Below are 7,825 nucleotides of genomic sequence, written 5' to 3' on the forward strand. Positions count from 1 at the left end.
CGAGTCATTACTGGCCTATCCCGAGCAACTCCTATTTGTCTGCTGCAGGAGTATACGCAGCTCAACATAATGGAAGGTTTAATTACCCAGCGACAAACCAATTAGAGCATGGAAAGTTTCTCTTCGCCCGATGTTCAAGCCTCAACGACCTCCATGTGACTACTGTCAGATTACATCAAACAAGCCTGCTCGTCATAAGAATTCGGAGTTCTCTCCGCCGTTAACACCAGCTTCTTCTACGCAACATTATATCTGTATCCTTTACACAGATGTCGCCATAACCCCCACAGGAGGATCAACTGCTTTTATAAGCCCGACATACCCTCAACTCTACAGCCTACTGTACTGACACTACATCAGCTCTTCCTTTCTAACTGCAAGCGATTTTAAATGCCATAGCAGCTATACCTGACGACCCTCCTTATAACCAGGTGCACCTATGTCCTCACTCACAAGGAGCTCTGCAGCATCTAAAGAAAGTCCGTGGAACCCTCCGGGTTTCCCAGGCCATACATGCTGCTTATCAATCGTACCCGGTGCTTATACTCATCCACTGGGCTCAACCTCGCACAGACGTCCATAGCATCGCACGTGACATGATATCTCGTTCGACTGACGTTCCACAAGCTCCATCTGCCTCTTTGCCACCAGATGCACTTATGACACATGTAACATCTTCAGCCTCCCTCAGGCGGCGCACACGTGCTATTATTCCCCCCTGTACCTAGCCCCTTCCCCCAACCTCTCACGGGTGGAGGAGGTCTCTCTGAGGCGGCTGTAGGTCGGAGTGGGCCTTACGCCTGCAGTTCTCAACCAGTGGTAAAGTGAGAAGGTTACTGCGCTGGAAAAATAGCCTCAGTGCGAAGCACGCGCTTCTGAATCCAATGTCCACCACCTACTGTGGACATGCCCAGGAACTTCGCTGGTGCACGCTCGTTTTCTTCAAGAGGCAGGCCTGTCTTCAAACAATGACTCCAACTTGCACTTGTGGCTAACGAAAATATTTACGCCCGAAGGTTATGTGACTTTTTACACACAACCGGGCTTCTTGGTTTTTTGTAACGTATTATACCGTTCCTTACTAACATCCGGTTTTATGCCGTGCGGTATACTTAGCGCCACAAATGTAGCTCCTTCTACTGCCGAGCTTCATAGCGCGCATCAGTAAGATTAGCGCGGACTACAGCCCATCAATCTGTTTATCAGGCACGAGGAACAGCGCACCTGGCTCGGGCATATTTACATACAAGGAGTTCACAGTTGACGAGTTCATGAAATAGAGGATAGCCTGTAGTCTCTGCATCTGGAACAAATGCTATTCGTTATAGGCGACAAGAAGTACCACCTCATCCACAGCCCTGCATGGCGTGGATATCTATCAGCCAAGCAGAAAGCAGAACTTGTTTATGAGAGCACCGTATACGCGTTCTCCAGAAAAAGCGACCGAATACACTGCATTGTTCTCAGAGTTAACGGTGTGCCACATGTGTTGCACGTAGGCTGGTGCGCGAGTTCCAGTGTGCACGCCCCTGTCGTTTCCAGCTGCTCGCTGTTGATGCTCACAGTAGGAAGGATGCGGTAAAAAAAGAAATAAAAGCGCGACGTCAGGGGTCCATTTATTCTTACCATCCCTCTGCTCCGGTTGCTTTTCGCCAGCATCCATACCGTCATTGCCTGGCTCCATCGCAAAATTCACCTTCTATGATAGCGAAAATTTCCATTTTCCAGTTCATTGAAAAACTGATTCAAGATTTCGTCTGATTATGAATTAGCATCTGACCAGTCTAAAAAAACTGATCAGTGGTGCATCCACAATAAAAGACAAGCAGGTTTTTCTAGAAAGATTACCTATATCATAACTAAACGACTAAACCTATATAACTAAACAAATTATCACTCGGCTCTCAGTCCCCAGTGGCTGCGAAGCAATGGATGAAAGTGGCGGTGAGGTCTGTAACGTAGCGTAGGGTGCTAAGAATCTCTAGCTCCGGACAGGCCGCCATCGGAAACAACCTGGCAACATTTAACACTATAACCTTATAAAGTGAGGCCTGTCCTATGGTTTAGTGAGGTTAGGAGGGCAGATCCCTTAGCAAAAAAGGGGATGTGCTTAAAATGCCTTTCAAACATATTGTATTAATTTCATATTTATTCCGCATTTTTTGTCCCTATGCTTAAACTTCAATACGAATACTTTCTAAGTATGCTACGAGTAATATATTGAACGTTCTTTAAAATGCGTGAAAAGTACATTTTTGCCCGCTTAGCATATTGTCAAGTTGTGGTGACTGCAGTCCGGCGAACAGGAAAGCAGCGAGAATGGCTTTCAAACGAAACTCTTTATTTGGGCTGACTTGCGCCCGCAAAGAACTGAATCACTCGGCGGCGGCGTAGCAACAAGCGTGCTCGGCGCTCGTCGAACAGAATCCCCGCCGCTCGGCCTTGCTCTTTTTAGAGCTGATAGCGAACCTTCGAGATAAAGCGTGGAAAGCTGCTAGAACATTCTGGCACAAAGTAGAATCGGCTCCGCCTGGATGCGATCAATCGAGATAAATCTAGGGGCGTCTTGCGTCACAAACAGTGATAAAGCGGCTTGCCGGCAGCCTTGAAGAATGAGCAAATAAACACAACAAGAAAACGCTACAAAGATTCACGGCAATATTTATAATGCATTAAAATATACTAAAAATACCCATTAAACACATTAGATTACATTAGAAATGCACTAAAATATACATTTAATACATTAAAAATATATTCACTTTGGCTTAAAAAAGTTCGGCTTCACAGAATGTTACGGGTTAGTTCTTCAACTTCAGAACGAATTGTATGAGCGCAATTATCATCAATCACAATGTACATGAGATTATAAGGTCACGTGACGGCATGGGAACGGCAAAGATACCTACACAGCAAACCATGGCGGAAGGGCCGCTGCAAACAACAAATGCTCCGACGTAGTAGTAGTAGTAAGAAGTTGAAGGAAAAAGGAGAGGAAATTAGCACGGGCCTGTGACCGGCGAGTTCTCGCCACCACCACTGCCGGCGTGCTGATAGAGAGTAGAATAGGTGGAGGGGTTTAGGAAGGATATAAAGGAAGAGAAAGTGTAGCGTTTCTAGAGGTGGCGTCGCTGTCATCAGCCGCCGTGGATTAGCAGTAGCTATCCAGGCCCATGTCCTCCAGGAAGGCAAGGAGGAACCGAAGGGCCTTGTGGGCGTTGGGTCCAGAAGGAAGCAGCAGGGCACTTGCCGTGTCAGTCGGGAGTACCAGGGCCCTGTAGCCAGCAGCTAGCTTTTCCTGATGTGCGGCAAAGGTAGGGCATCCACACAGCATGTGGTCGATCGTCTCCTCCTGGCGCCACAGCGGGGGCAGTCTGCGCAGGGGGCCAAACCCTTGCGGTAGAGCCTTGACCCAGTCCATGAGCACCCCACACGAAGCAGGACGAGGAGGGACCTCTGCCGCCTTGGGATAGCCTTGTCCGGCAGGAGCTGGAGGGGTGTCCCTTGGGCAACCCGGGGGTCGGAGTGCTCCAGGAGAATTTGCCGCTCCGTGATGGAACGGGCAGCATCCAGGGGCACCACTGATGTGCAACAGGAAGTGCATACCCTATCAGCTGCTTTGGCCAGGGCATCGGCAGCTTCATTGCCCTGGACACCAACGCGGCTGGAGAGCCAGGCCAGGGAGATGGAGCTGCCACAGGAACAGATAGCGTTCAGCCTGGTTGCCAGCTTGCTGACAATGGGGAGTCGGCATCATGGCCCTTGCAGGAGCTGGAGGGCCACCCTGGAGTCGATCAGGATGGCTGCAGACTGTACGGCAGGCCGCGAGTGCAGTATGTTCGTAGCCAGGTGTAGGGCTGCCAGCTCGGCTGTGGTGGAGCGAGCCACGAATGGTAGTCTCGCCTGCCTTCTCTCGCCCAGTGCCAGAGAGATGCAGGCCACCACTGTGGATGGGCAGGTACCGATAAGGACGGAGCCATCCGTGTACAGCTGCGTGCAGCCCGCCAGGTCCTCCTCCAGGGTCGCCGCTGCCTCCTGTCGGAGGCCGACTGCTGGGGTGAGTCGTTTTGGCCTGGCCTCTTGCGCTGGCAGGAGCACCCGGAACTGGTGTCCAAGATCTGGAACTGGCGGAATAGGAAGGCGCTCTGGCTGCCCCCCCCCCCACACACCAGTTGCTCAAAGGCCAGAGCAGTCCTCTCCATACGAGAATGGGGATGGCTGAGGAGGCGCTCCAAGAGGGGGCGTCCGTCAGGGGCAAGGTGGAGCTGCCCAACATGGCGGAGTGCTGCCCTCTGGGCCTGGAGCTCCATGGGTCAAACCTCTGCCTCTGCCAGTGTTGCAGGAACGTGGTAGCCCCGAGGGAGGCCCAGGCATAGGCGGATGGCTGCCCTCTGGCAGCGCTCGATGGACAGCTGCCGCCTGATGATCAGTTGGATGAGTGGAAGGGAGTAGAGGAACTGCGCCCCTGCCATGGCCTGGAAAAACTGGAGGCCCATGCGTGGCGTGGTGCCTTTCCCTCCAGACAGGAGCTTCCGGATGGCGCCCCGGACTCTGGTTGCTTGCCTGGAGAAGGCCTTGACCGCAGGCTGCCAGGTGAGGTGGCGGTCGATCAGGAGGCCCAGGTAGCGGCAGGTTTGCCACAATGGTAGCTCCCGACCCGCTATGCTCAGACTCGTGTTCCCCGGGCGTGCTCCTGGGCGGGTGTTGAGCAGCATGGCCTCGGTCTTGGTGGGGAGAGCTGCAGGCCCACCCGTCCCAGGTAGGAGCTCGCCCTGGTGATCGCAAGCTGGACGTTCCTGATCACCTGCACCGTTTGGCGTCGTGGTCCGCAGCACCAGAGGGCAACAATCTCATCCGCATAGATGGCTATGCGGACAGGGAGGCGTAGGCCCTCCGGAAGGCAGCGGGGAAGCTCCGTCATCACCAGGTTGAAGAGCATGGGGCTCAGCACGCTGCCCTGGGGAACTCCTCTCGTGAGTGGCTGGGGATGCTGGTAGCTCCTCCTGCCCGGACACAGCTGGTGCGGTCTCCAAGGAAGCCTTGCACGTACCCCCGGAGGTTGCCGGTGACACCAAGGCAGTCCACAGCCTCGAGCGAGAGGCTCCCACGGGCGGAATACCCCCCCCCCCCCCCCACCCCTGTCTACTTCACCGGCAGCATTCACACACACATTTGTCGACAGGCAGTGCCCATGCCCACGTGAAATTTTTGCACGTTCACCAAACTCCAGAAGTTTCCCAGCCCTGAAACTATACATGTACAAATCATACACTAAAAAAAATCGACGGGTGCATTAGTTGAAGACACCAAAAAGCTGCCCGACGCGAAAATAAAAAGACAGCGTCAGGGGCTAACCCTTATGACCGTAAAACTCGAAGGCTCTCCTGAACTCCACAAGAGCCCTGGCGTCGACGTTGCAACGTAGCTCCGCATCCATAGAACTCGCTCATGTGGTTTCCGCTGGAGCAGAGGGAATAGCAGGAGGCCACGGAAAAAAGCTTGTCCTCCATGAGGCTCGATTTCTTGGAATGCGCGTCAGGGGAGTATCGGATTAAGCCAAGCCTGTGGGCCTTTAAGGCGGCTAGTAGGGCTTTTGTGTCCACGTGATGAGGGGACCACTCCAGGAGGTCACCGTCAGTCTCGTTGGCTTCAGTGAGGAAGTAGTCACGGGCCACTTGTTGCTCGTCTTTAGGGGTTCATAGAAAAGTTCCCTGAGAACTTCACCTGCAAGCAGCCTCCCTGCACCGCCGTAGTTGACAGCCCGGCGGCAGGTCCGGATGGTACAGAGGGAACACGAAGTACTCTTCTGAGGCTGTTAGTGTGCCATGAACGCTCCATTTGTGGCTCAGCACGGACCTCGGCTTCATGATGTTGGTCAGATCATGCTGTTGCAGCCGCCACTGAACTTTCATGAGTTTCACCCAGCTGTTGAAAAAGCTAGTGCAGTGGGTGGGCTCTGGCAGTACGCTGGCAAGGTAGTTTTCAACGTCCGACTGAGAGCTTTTCTTCCTGGCGATCATGCGGAGCATAGCACCGCTGCGGCGCATCACGACACCAAGGAGAACGTGTCGGATATCTTGAATCAGGCTGTCGGCTCCTGAATCTTTGGGGAAAAGGCTGAACCAGGCCACACCTGTTGTGCTTTCAACCTCCACCAGGCAGCGGCGGGTGTGCGATGACCAAGGAAGACCAAAGAGATGAAGTGTGGCCTCAGCGATATCCTGGTGCGCCATCCAGCCTAGCTCAGTGACTACGCGAAGCCCCAGGCTGGGGGTCAGCGTTTCCTGCGTCTCGGAATTGAGCCGCAAAAAGTACCCAACCGCCCTTAGCAGGCTGGGCATCTCCGCAGGTACCTCAATGTTGGCGGAATAGCGGTGAGCCCAAGGGAAGTGCGCGTCGACGAGGAGAGCCCAGCGGTCGGTAGGTATGCCGGGAGTCACCGCATCACTCATGTTCTGGATCGACAGGCGCAGAATTTTTTCTTCTGGGTGTGCAGTGGCGGGTGCCAACGCTTGTAGAGTAAGCATATCCATTTCCTGGATAGTAGAGGCCAATTCGGAGGCTCGCAACTCGCTAACGCCGAAAAAAGCCAGCATGTTTTTGACGCACTTTTGTAGCGGAGGAACGCCTCGGTTCCCCTTCCCTGACCGGCGAATGTCCGCATTAAAGGGTCCCTGAAACGGTGTCCATGTAGGCAAAGAGAAGTCGAAGTTTTGATAGACACTGAACGATCCATCATCCTACCGCAAAAATTTTTGATCTACCTTATGTGGAACCAGAGATAATGGCTATTAAAAATGACCACCAGCCTTTTCCCTCTCAACTCGTACACCGGAGCGAACCATAAAAAATAAAGATTACAGACCGGGACCATGCTCCGCCCACAGATACGTCATTGACGAGATCGGTTTGTTTACTTTCGGTTGACGCGCTCGTTCGCTGTCTCGCTTTCCAGCTGTCTGCTGTGTACACCTGTGTCTCGCAACCGTCGCTGCGGCTTCTCTCGAACTATGGACCCCGAGCTGAAAGAACGACTTTTGCGGATGAGTGCCGAAATGGGATTTCAGCCTTAAGGCGGTGACATATGTGCGAGCGATTCGCTGCGGCGCGCCGTTGTGAACGACGTCGTAACGACCGATCGCAGCTCGTCGCCTGCGTCCAACCTGCTGGATGTCAACGACGAGCCGCGCGTGGAAAACGCAACGACAGGAAGCGGGAGCCAATACGAGCGCGGAGAGCGGCAGCGTTGTGATGCCGTACAGCACGCTCCTCATGGCGCTCGGGGCCGAGGCACGCCAGGCCGGCCTGCCAGCCTTGATGCCGGCCGCTGGCGACTGAAAATTAAACGCGCTAGTATTGTTTGTTCTCATCCATAGCAAGCCCTTGGATAGATGCATGTCAAAAATGCATAATTTCTGACTATCGTTGGCCAATATCGAGTTGCTGGTAAAAGTGATGACTGCGATACGAGCAAATTTCATCCCACAGCCGCTTTGGTGCTGCTGCTACTAGGTGCGGTTCGCCTGCCGTCTTATAGTTCCGTTGCTGAAGGCGTCGTGGAAATCGAACATATCTTTTTATAATGGGACGAGTTCGCAGTAAAGCGATGTGAAGAGTAGGCCTTTTATTATAGCGTAGGCGACTTCCGAAGCGCCGTCAGCTGTGGCTTCGATCCGAAACCAGCTAGGCCTAGCGACGACTAGGGCAGCCTGGGACCAGCGCGCAGTTCGTCGCGTGGCGTTGCCGCAGGCGGTGTTGTTGCCGAAAGATCCACTTTTGCACAGGCATATTGTCATTGCTCGAATCTAGGAAGCATCCTATCTGG

The 7,825-nt window shown here is 53.4% G+C and overlaps 1 pseudogene; it reads right to left on the minus strand.

The window, feature by feature from the left end:
* Positions 1–3,640: 3,640 nt before the first annotated feature.
* LOC149356310 (uncharacterized) lies at positions 3,641–4,715 on the minus strand (annotated as a pseudogene).
* Between the last annotated feature and the right edge of the window lie 3,110 nt (positions 4,716–7,825).

This window comes from Amblyomma mixtum, chromosome 3 (genome assembly GCF_055824585.1).
Source record: "Amblyomma mixtum isolate Tamu chromosome 3, ASM5582458v1, whole genome shotgun sequence".
In the NCBI taxonomy this organism is placed as follows: domain Eukaryota; kingdom Metazoa; phylum Arthropoda; class Arachnida; order Ixodida; family Ixodidae; genus Amblyomma; species Amblyomma mixtum.